The 11,609-nt window shown below is 40.6% G+C and overlaps 1 protein-coding gene across 1 annotated transcript in view; it reads right to left on the reverse strand.

The window, feature by feature from the left end:
• GPRIN3 (GPRIN family member 3) overlaps positions 1-11,281 on the reverse strand; it is a 62,771-nt gene extending 51,490 nt beyond the window's left edge. Inside the window, exon 1 of the mRNA XM_033106438.1 lies at positions 10,887-11,281. The gene's annotated coding sequence lies outside the window, so the exon portion shown is untranslated. The remainder of the gene's footprint in view (positions 1-10,886) is intronic.
• Between the last annotated feature and the right edge of the window lie 328 nt (positions 11,282-11,609).

The raw sequence follows: 11,609 nt of genomic DNA on the forward strand, positions 1-11,609 counted from the left end.
CGGAGTAGGGAAGTAAAGCACATGGTCTTCAAAGTTGGCCATCTCTCAGTTTGCACACAGCTCAGACGACTACTATCCATGGAACCTTAAGCAAGTTATTTACTCTGTTTCCTGATTTCTAAAGTGGAGAAAATGATAGTACAAACCTCATAGATTTGTTTATATGAGAAATGATTTTAGCTGGATGCCACTGGCAGAGAAACCTAAAGAACGAAGTTTTGAAAGGAAGCTGATTAACTCTATAGATCTGTGGTCTCTCCATCACCCATTTCCTTTCAGTGGAAGGGAGATGGATACAGAGAAATGTATTAGGAGTCTCGTATGCCCTAGAATTAAGATAGCAAAGTGCCTTGACCAGCTCCTTTCGTCTCTCGTTGCCCCTTTACTTCGCTTTATTTCCTTTCCCCCATGTATTTGTTCAGCCTTTTGTTCTTTTTCACTTGTCAGCATTAGTTCTGTAATCTAGGTACCCTCGTGTTCTCTTATTTCTTCTGTGCCACTACCTTCTGGGTAGCAAGGCAAGGAAGTTCACCTCGCAGTTGGAATACATACACAGAGATGCCATCATTCACCAGGTATTCCAGAGACATGAACTACCACTTGAACTTCCAGGCTTCTAACCCTGGAGAGGAAGACCAGGGAAAAGTGATAAGAACCACCTTAGAAAGGAAAGGTAACATGAGAGCCTGGGGTATTTCACCGAGCAGCTATGAAAACAGCCAGATATTCTCAGTATTTTGAAATGGGTACATTACCCAATAATGATCGGATTCAAGATTATCCCTCCATGGTGGAGGTGATCCCTGAGGGTCAAAGCAATAATCTAAAAGAATGGCCTATAAACCATCTCAAAATACACTAGTGTATCACAAACATTTATGAGCAATGAAAAAGTACCAATGACAGCAAATAATTTATTAAAAGAATAATGTAGAGCAGTTTTCTGTAATGTCAGTTATTCTAATCTTAATAATTTCTATAATAACATTACTCTCATTCATCTCACTTACATTTGTAGATATTTTCTTGAATAGAAAAAAAAGGGGGGGATGAAAAGTTATACTGAGGTTGTGGTATACTTAGGAGGAGGAAATTTCCTAGAGAATATGGACTAGCCACCAGCAGAAACTTAGAAGAGTTCTTAATCTGTTATTTGCCCCATCTTGGTCACTTTTGCTACCCTCTGTTTCTTAGTTGTTTTTATCAGCATAAAGTAAAAAAATAAAGTAGAAAATGTGTCCATAGTTTTATTTTTAATGACAAGAAGAAAGAATAGCGTGGAAAAGACTCCTGTCGTTTTCAAGGTGGCCTGGCTGGGAAGAAAGGGACCCAGGTGTGGTGAGCAGGTGGTGAAGCTGTGAAGAGGAACGGAAATTAAGCTGAATTGCTAGGGCCTACAGGAAGGAAGAGAGAGGTACAGGGGCAGCCTGGTTGGGACAGAGAAAGAGAAAGGAGCCTGGTGCATTAGGCTGCTTGGGGAATTCCCAAGATCCAGACCAGTAAAAGAGCCCACTCTAACTTTGCTGAGCCATATTTATTAATAAGTTTATGTAGTCCAGTGCCTGGGAATTATTGAGAATTCAGACTCTCAAATAATTTTATTCAACTTTAAATCCCTAGCATATAGCACAGAGTCTAACATGTATATCAAGTACTCAAGTACAAATGTATTAAACTATCCAAGCATCTGTCTTCCTGTATCAGGGCCTTCTGCCAACCCCCTTTCACAGTCTGTGAAATCAATACAGTCTCCTAAATAAATCCCTATTTTCGGTTTAAGGAATGCTTTTCCTTGATTTACAAAGCAGAAGTACTGATGTATTCTCAATCCAATCCAGCTCAGGTTATTAAAACTTTGATCATTCTTCCTGAGACTTAGACTCACGACTCAAAAGCCACAAACCCCAGAGGGATGATCTTTAAAAAACCCATCATTACAACGTTGGACATCAAAAAACCACCAGGGAAACAGGAGAACAGTTTCTTCATAAGAGAGCATCAAAGTTTCAGTGTAACTAAGTTTATGTGATTTAAATTCACTAAGAAAAATTAACTTTATCCCTGAAGAATTTTAATGTCTATGGGCTTTTACATATTATCAATACCTTTCCGGTGATATGACATCTAATACTTAAAGACTGGGACATCACTCTACAAGGAAATGTACTCTCTCTAAAGAAAGCACAGAGAATATGTACCACCGTGTCCTCTGTTGGCCTTTACTGACACTATTCTCAGCACCTCCCTGGAGTGAAGATGTTGAAGCACCGACACTTTAGGATTAATAATTAAATGTGAGGATGTTTTTAGAAGTAAAGTAGGAGGCATGAGGTGGGGGTGGAATGTAGTGAAGTGTGCGTGAGGCAGGAAAGTGGCAGCAGAAGTTGAGAGAGAATAGGAAAGTTCAGAGAGCTGTTACTGTTAAGAGTTTTCTCCACTTCAGAGATGTGCCTGAGTTTTCCATCTTGTTGTCTCAAAAGGACCATTTGTCTTGATTTACCACACAAATAAATCAGCCCTGAGACAGTCACCTCATTTCTAACCACATTAACAGAGCAGTTCCACACTATTAAGTGGCCCAACTATGCTGTGCAGTGATCTGACTAGTTTCAGTGATGGGTTGAAAGCATAGCCAATTGCCATCGGTTGGCGACCGTTTCTCAGGTGTACAGACACAGCCACAAACTGGGATATGCATCAATACTACTTCTGACAGTTTATTCTCAACTGCCAGGCCTACCAAATAGAAGGCAGCATTGCTTGGAACACTGAGATATGCTCCGGGGCTTTTAAGAGGCTATTTATTGTAAGTTTGGTGTATACCTAAAGAGTTATACATAAAATAAAGGTATGGTGCATTTAAAAATTCATAAGGGAATCCAATGCAAAATTGTAGTCATTGGTCAAGTTAAAGAATAAATAAATTGTTGTTAACATTGTTCTTTTTTTTTTTTTTTTGGCCATATGTTACCACATATGTAAAAAGCAAGTAATCAAACAAATAAATAAATTTCCACTATACTTTTACTAACAGACCTGGTCAACTCAGTCTGTATTCATTAGCTTTCATAGAATCTACATATTTTGATGATGGAAACTTTTTAGATGCTCACTATACTTTATTGGAGTTAAATACATTCAGTATAATAAAGTTTTTATACAGTTACATTAATTTCATGAGTACAGTCAGAGCATTATAGAGCTCAATGTTACTGAGAAAACAGCTAGTCCAGGCTTTACCGACTCAATACCTGTGGGTTTCAGGTAGCTAGCACAAATAAGTGCAGCTGTGGAGTAGAAGGGTCTTAAATGAAGCCTCAACGTCAGAGAGCAATAGGGAGTAGTGGAGACTGCAGTGTAATAAACAGGTAGCACACACTGTTATGCAGCTCCAGCCTAGAGAATGTGGGTTGATGTTTCGTTTCTTTTTTTGTAATAGATCATCTGATTTTTAACTATTGGCTTAATTAAAAATAAATACCTGCAGGCCAAATAAAATATGACCTTCCTGCTGGGCCCATAGACTGCCAGTTTCCAATTTCTGATCTGGTACCTACATCCTCAAACTTGAGTTCTGGGCAGTTTAAGTGAAGTGAAGTGCACCAGATCTCTGAGATGCTCATGGCAAAGCATTCTTCTACTCTGAGAATCTATATGTGTAGACAAGAAATCATCCCCCAAGAAAGGAGGTTGCCCAGGCATTTTCACTCACTTAATCAGAGCTGAGTCCCTGACCCAGACATTGACAGATTTCTGCTCTCTGATTGTTTTCAGAACATGTTCCGTGTGAAAACAAGACGAATCCTTCACATCCATTTGTCACAAGCAATTTTTACTCATTCAAGGATGCAGGGGAAATGTACATCCATTTATTAACTTCAGGTCTGATTAAAATTCTTACTAACACAAATATTCTCCTTGCTTCATTTTTACCTGCAGTTTTCAAGAAGAAATAATTTATAGGAATCAAAGGAAGACGTGCTTAGAGACCAACACAACTAAATGTAAAGTAAAATTCATGCCATGTATAAAATAGTAGTTAGAAACAGTAAGAATGATGGAGAAGTTGCTGAAGTAACTGAGCTTTAAACCCTGTTTGGAGGGGCTTGAGAGATTGATTTAGGATGAAGAAATGAGCATTCCAAAAGAATGTAATGGCACAGGCAAAGACCAAAGTCAACAAAGTGGAACCCACAACGAATCAAATAACTTTTGTATTTTTGAACAACACATTTTTTAAAAAGTCTATCATGAGAAAACATATTCGTATTAGAGTAAACAAGAAAAATAATTTAAAATGTCTACATTATATTCAGTAGCCCTGTACTACACAGTCATAATTCAGAGTAAAATCCCAAAGGCAATGCAAAATTCAGAATCCTGATGCTCTTTGCCATACCGTACTTATTAAGGCAGACACATAGGCACACACTATTACATTTTATAAAAATGGTCGACAAGAACTGAAACAAAAAAGATGCTCTGATTACTCAGAAAATATAGTGACCACAAACACTGAACTCCCTCAAGCGTTTAATTTACCCAAAGTTGTACATTATAAGAAAGAGAAGAGTGTCTCATAATCACAATGTGGTTATTCTAATTTTAGGCTATTTAGAAATCAATATCCTGAAAAAAACAATCAAGAATCCACCCACATAAAACATTTTGATGATTCTGCCTAAACTAGATCTCCCCCTTTGCCAGACCATTTGTAATTCAGGATTAAAAAAAGATTCTCTGCAACTCCTTTTCCTCCAGAAATTAGTAGATGCAAATGTAATTTTTTAAAAGAGCTCTGGAGCTCTCTGTCCAGCTGTCCGTTACTGAATTAGCAACAGCACTGTGGACCATGGAGGCGCCCGTGCCTATAGATTTTCACTCCGTAGGCTTGAGGTTTTTTTCAGGGTTTGCTTGGTTCTGCAAGCGTCACAGGCCATGACTACTGACTGATTAAAGCAATCTTCCTGGGGGTGGCTTGGGTATTCGCGGGGTGTGGGGTCCAATAATTATCGTTTTTAAATTGAATCTGGTGTGTGAAGCCAAGACAGTGCCTTGCCTCAGATCACACAGCTGATCCCCACAATTTTTCTGCCACATCAGACCCTGGGGACAGAGATTACTGCATTGTCATTTAGAAAGACTCACTGCATTGACTCGAAATTTTGGAGGCAGGGTTGCATGAGGATTTTAAGTCCCTGCCCCTCCTCACTCAGGAGACCTCTCTTTAGGTGCTGCTCTTCGCTCCTTCGCTGAGAATTCACTAAGAGGAGGTGTGCATTTTAGCCCCTGCTCTAACAATGATTTAGGACAAGTTAATTAACTTGTCTGGGACTCATCTGTAACCATTTTATCTCCTTGTAAATAAAGGCAGAACTAAACAGTGATGTCCACTCCTGGCTATTGGAATCCTTTTGGGACCATTGTAAAATATAGGTTTCTAAGCCTTACTTTCCAGATTTGTACTCAGAGTCAACAGGTTATAACATTTAACCTTCCAGCTAAGGGTCAGTTATTATTGCTTGGCAATAATAATTCAGGTCCCAAATTACGTTGCTAGGTTCAAAATAAAGTCAACAATCTAATTACAGACATGAAAAATTACAAAGTTGTTACTGTGCTGCCAACTCCAATATACCCTGCTAAAAAGCTGTGAAAAATTTTCTCCCTGGCATTCAAGACAATAAGTAATCTAAATTGAAAGGGTATACACATTTTTCCCCATGGAATTCAATAAATGTCTTTTCAATTCAAATGCAGCCACTAGATGTTTTTATTATTCCAGTCTTGACTCTTATGCAAAAAAGTTAGATTATCACTAATCTAAACATTCTGATGTGGAGAAGGAAGATGAAAATAGGAGTCCAGGACATCTTTATAAAAAAGTGAATTTCCATATTTGACTGCACTCCAAATCAACTTATTCAAGCACATGAATGAGTCTCTATTTTAATTGGCACTACTCCTCTGGTTAGAGGTATAGCTTTCTGTTAAAGGATATCAATATCATAACATTGTTTTATTCCAGGGCAAAGACAGTAAGAGCTGAAAGAAGCCCAAAAAAAGGTTTTCAGAAACACAAGTAAAGACTTTGTTCTCTGATTTTTATCTCCTCAACATAACTATTAGGCTATAGCAAAATACTCTGATATTAATTTCTAAAAGTGATACAGATATATTTAAATACAGATCCTCCTGGACTTAAGGTGGAGTCACATCCAGATAAACCCATTGTTAAGTTGAAAATATCGCAAGTTGAAAATGTATTTAACACACCTCACCCACCGAATATCATAGCTTAGCCAAGTCCACCTTAAACATGCTCGTAACACATTTGCCTACAGTGGGGGAAAATCCTCTAACACAGTGAATACAGTGTAGACTATCAGTTGTTTACCCTCCTGTGTGTGGGGCTGACTGAGAGCTGCCACTCGTTGCCGCTGTCCAGCATCACGAGAGGGTATCTTCCGCATTTTGCTAACCTGGGAAAAGACCAAAATTCAAAATTCGAAGTACAGTTTCTACTGAATGTGTCTGGCTTTTGCACCATCGGAAAGTCGAAAAATCGTTAAGTCAAACCATCCTCAGTTGCGGACTGTTTGTATTTAACTAACGATGGACAAGTCACAGGGCATCTGGAAGAGAAAATCGAGCAGATTCTGCCCTTCCTTTTGGGGTTCTGGGCACTAAGTGGTCTGGTTCACCTTCACAGGGCAGTCAGTGCTTAGCACAGCACTTTGCACCCATGAGGGACTCGAGAAAGGAGACTCGCTTAAGAAAATAAAAGGATTTGCTCAACTCCTGACAGTCACCTGATCACCCTAGCCCCCTGTGCTAAAGATTGTACTTGTGTTCTGAGAAATGAAATACTCATGCTACAAGGTGGTGTATCTTGTAATTTTAATAGTTCAACCATGACATTCAATCGAAACAAGGCCTCGCCTGGAAATTATTGCAAAAGAAATAAAAAGATGGCAGGAAATGACAGGTTTATGACGTTATGGCCATTCTGTCCAGATATTCTTAAAGTAGGCATATGAGGAAAAGAAATCTTAGATATAAAATAAATAGCAACTCCTGAGTGATATTTTCGTCTAAGCAGAAATTCGGCTGCAATTCTCTTTCCACAGCTTGATGTTCATTTTTACTTTTCCTAAATGATTCTTAAATAAGCCTTTTACACCGCCTCATTCTTTACCTCCCCTCTCTGTATCATCACCTTCACTGCCGACCCACATCGATCCATCTTTCATAAACTAGCTCAGGTTCCACCTGCTCTTTGAAGCCTGTCTAGTCTAATTCAGTACCCAAGGATCTCCCTCTCCTCCAACTGTACGACCATGAATTTCCTGCCACGAATTTCCTGGTAAGTCATAATGTTTTGTCTTTCTCCAGGCAATTCTGCTATTCAGAATTTTGCGTACATGCTTGTGTATCCAATCTCCTCGTTGACTCTTGGGGCCTTGCAAACTGAAAGTATCTCTTCTTTGTATCACTTAAAGCAGTAACTTTCAGATTTGGGGGAACATGATGCATAACAAGATATGTTTTTACATCATAGTCCAGTGTGTACTTACATATAAATATACATTTAATTAAAAAGTTCAATGAACAATACTTAATTTACCCTTCTGTTCTGTTTTACTCTATTTTTCAAAAATAACATGATTTCATGTGCAGTAAACTGATTTCACACGGGTTACGACCAGTTCTAGAAGGGCACTTCTTGAATACCGTAGAACTGCTGTATGTATTTCCTTCACTTAAAAATAATTTTAAATTGTAGGTGGCTTTTTGGTCTCTCTTTAGCCCATGTTCCTGAGTTACTTTTTTATTCAGTCAGTTTCTCTTTTGGAGTCTGGGGCAATGAAATGGGTTAGAATAGACAGTATTTTTCATCCTTTTGCCCTGAGTACTGTGGTCATAAAAATAAGATTCCCTGTATTTCTATAAAACTCATCTCTGTAAAAGCCAAATCTCCATTCCCTCATTCTCTTCTATTTTCACAATATGCAAAGTAGGTGGTAGGTAGACATTTCATACACCAAGAAATTGAGGCACAGAGAATTATGACTTTCTCAAGAACATATCTCTCTTTTAAACAGGCTATTGGAAATTAAGGTAAATATGACTTCTAGATATTTGAAGCATATAAACTTGGGTAAAGTGAACAACACCGAGCCTCAATATGAATGCATTTCCTTAACTTCTCTGGATCAAATAGTTGACTGACCAGATGAGTTAACGGTTTTTCTAGACTTCAGTCTTAGGATGGATCCACTTCCTTCTCTACCCCCATCTGTCCATCTTTACCTATTCACAGTTTTTCAATCACCTTGAGCTACTTACTTGTTCTTGGGACTTTGTATATTGGGTCACGGTACCAATATACAAAGAGTGACGGTACCAGGATGTCCTTCTCTATCCACTTTACCAGACTAGTTTCTGTCGTCCTTCAGGTCCCTGGGAACTGACCTTGTCCTCTCCACCTCCACAACTTGGCCTCTCTGACACTGTGTGCTCACCTTGGCATTGCACTTAACTAGCTGCTTCTCACCGTCTCCCAAGTTTTGCAGGCTGAGACTGTGTCTCGTTCACTCTTCAGTTCCACAGTCTAGTACCCTGTTTAGTTCAGGATAAACGTACACTGAATGCATGAATGGATCAACGAATGAGTGCATAGAGGGTAGAAACAGCTGCCACTGAAAGAGCTCAAGAGTGAGCTGGGACTGGAATTGTATGTCTTGGCTCCCTGAGGCCAATCTTTTATGATTTTGAGATTCCATGACCAATATTTCAGTGCTTCCCCTAAGCTACAGATTTTGTGACTGGAAATGCATACAGTGAAGGATAGCTAATATATTCTTCTAAGTGTATTTGAGGCACAGTCAAGGAAATGTTGCAGGGACAAATAATTAAGTGTATTGGGCAAGTGTACTGAGGCAATCAAAACAAGTCCAAATTTTAAAAACAGCTTGTTGGAACCCACCCCTATCTCTAATTGAGACTGGTTTGATTCATGTTATGCCTCAGACCTCTACTTCCCATACTAAGCTATGCACTTAAGATTTTTGTCCTCATCGTTTTCATAAAAGTCTAGTTAGTGATTAGGTGAAGCCTCACCGTACCACAACACACTCTACATAGATCTCCATGACTTCCTCTGTACTGTTTCCAAAATAAATTCCAATGATATGACATCTAGATTTGCAAGGGCAATTACTACTTTTTTTTTCTGTTTATAAATCCACAACCTATTCTCCCCACTAAATACACACACAAACTCGACAAAAGTTCTTTGTGATTCTAATTCAAAAGAACATTCTTTAATGCAAAGTCCTGCCATTTGCAGATAGCAACAGAGAAGATTTTCTTCTTTATGCTGTGACTCATGTATCTTTATTCCCACAATTGTTAATCAGGGCAGGCCAATGGAGAACACAATGGAAAAGAAAGAATAGTTTATAACTGGAAAATAAGCATATTTGGGAGAAGTACACTCAAATCATTATCAAAGTAAAATATGCAGCAGCACCAACAAGAGCAAACAAAAGCCCACGCAAGAGATGTGTAAATATTTCATGAAGCTAAGCCTTAATCAACTCTCTCTCTAAATCTTCCTGGTGTTGTAAACACTTCAGTTTCTTCCAGTCCCACCATGACCCAGATTCCTTGCAAAAACAAAATGCAAACATGGACCAATAGATCTTTAACAAATGTGTTGTGAAAAATATTTAGACGGAGTATATCCAAGGTACTGCTTTAAGAAGAAGATATCTTAATAAAAGGTGTTTTCTTCTTGGTGACTCTCAGAGCTCCTGTTCTACCCTCCCCCTCCAAACCGTTGCTATAGCCCCACCGCCTTTGCTGCTTTCTGGTCATTCAGATCATCTTAACCTTGAACTGCCTCCACTCCAAGCAGAGATTTCTCCCAATGCCCATCCAGAAGGCCCTTTAAACAAAGATTTACTGCCTTGCTACCATCCAAAATTCACTTTCCAGTGTCTAGGTACCCCTCTATTTTTTTCCCTTTCACTGTCTACTGTTGCGTCTTAAATTTTATCTATATCTTTTAGATCTGCATGGATAGCATGAAGATCTTTTGTGTGTATCGGTTGACGGTAATCTTCAGATATTTTCTAAAATCCATCTCCAAAGAACCATTTATATATATAGCCTCTAGTATTGACCCTGATTTAATCTGGTTCCAAAGTTCACCTCTAGATACTGAACAGGTCTCTACAGTGATTTCCCCTTATCAACCTCTAGCCCTTCTTCTTCTCTCTCTGCCTATCTCAAGAAAGACTACATATATATATGTGTGTATGTATATACACATATATATATTATATAGATCATACAATATATATGATCTATATGATATATATTAAATATATGTTTGTATATACACACATGAACGCATATATATTGTATATAACTATAGTGTTTTGACCTTAAAGGGAATATTCAGAAAAATGACAAACATGCCAGTGTAGTATTCAGACACACACACACACACACACACACACACACACACACAAACACACACCTATTGCGATATTCATAGTGTGCAGACCCCATTGATTACAAATCCCCCCTGCCAAGGAACAAGTACATAAGTGTCTTCTCTCATTTACCTTCAAAGCCAGAGCCTAAGGGAGCAATGACCTTGCAGAGAAATTCATCATCTGCGAGAAAGACAGTCCCTCCTGGAGCACAGGATGGGATGGAGACAAGAGCAACAGGCGAAGGATCACCAGACAAAATATGGGACCGAATCCATTCCTCATCAGTACCAAACACGCCTCTGCTCGGGTCCCCCGGGGTTGGACGCTGGGCAGAGGTGGCTCCCGGGGAGTCATCTCCCGTGGTCGCGGGTCGCCTACCTGCTGTCTCCCGGCTCTCCCCCGAGCGGCGGGGGCACTGCCTGCGCTGTGGCGGGGGCTTCCCGTCGCATATCCTAACCCGCGGCTTTCGGCGCCACACGGATGGCTTCGGTGTGCTCGGGAGCGGCGGTCCTTTTCAGACCTGTTCCGGGAGCGAGCTGGGTGCTCGCAGGAACTGAAATTACTATGCAAAGAGCAGAGGCGGCGCTGAAGCCGGGCGGAGACCGCGGGGCCGCCCCCACCGCGGGGACTGCAGCGGGGGCCGCTGGGCACAGAGCCAAATGGAGGTGGGATTTCAGGTGTGGGGCTGCTCAGCTGTCAGGCCCGGGTGCGCGCATCTGTCCACGCAGGGCAGCGCTGTGGGGCCTGAGCATCCAAGCCAGGGGAGGCAGCTTCGCAGACAGCGGCGGCAGCCACAGCCGTAGCAGCAGGACACCGAGCTCCGCCCCCACCGCACCCCAGCCCAGCCTTCCCTGTCCGGGGGGCAGGGGATGCCCCGGAGGCCGCTGCACGCCAGCGGGGGGTAGCTGGGCCGGGGCTGGCAGGTTACTGTTCTGTTGCAAGGAAACCAGCAGCGATGGAAAGTTAAGAAGGGAATTAAGGTAGAGGGCTGGGGCCGAGAGCGTCTCAGCAGGAATTTTGGTCCTTTCTCCCTCCTACAGGTCATCAGACTCCATGGCTATGTCTAGACTCTAGCAGACCGGTTTCTAATAAAGCCATGTA

This window comes from Rhinolophus ferrumequinum, chromosome 5 (assembly GCF_004115265.2).
Source record: "Rhinolophus ferrumequinum isolate MPI-CBG mRhiFer1 chromosome 5, mRhiFer1_v1.p, whole genome shotgun sequence".
Classification (NCBI taxonomy): Eukaryota; Metazoa; Chordata; class Mammalia; order Chiroptera; family Rhinolophidae; genus Rhinolophus; species Rhinolophus ferrumequinum.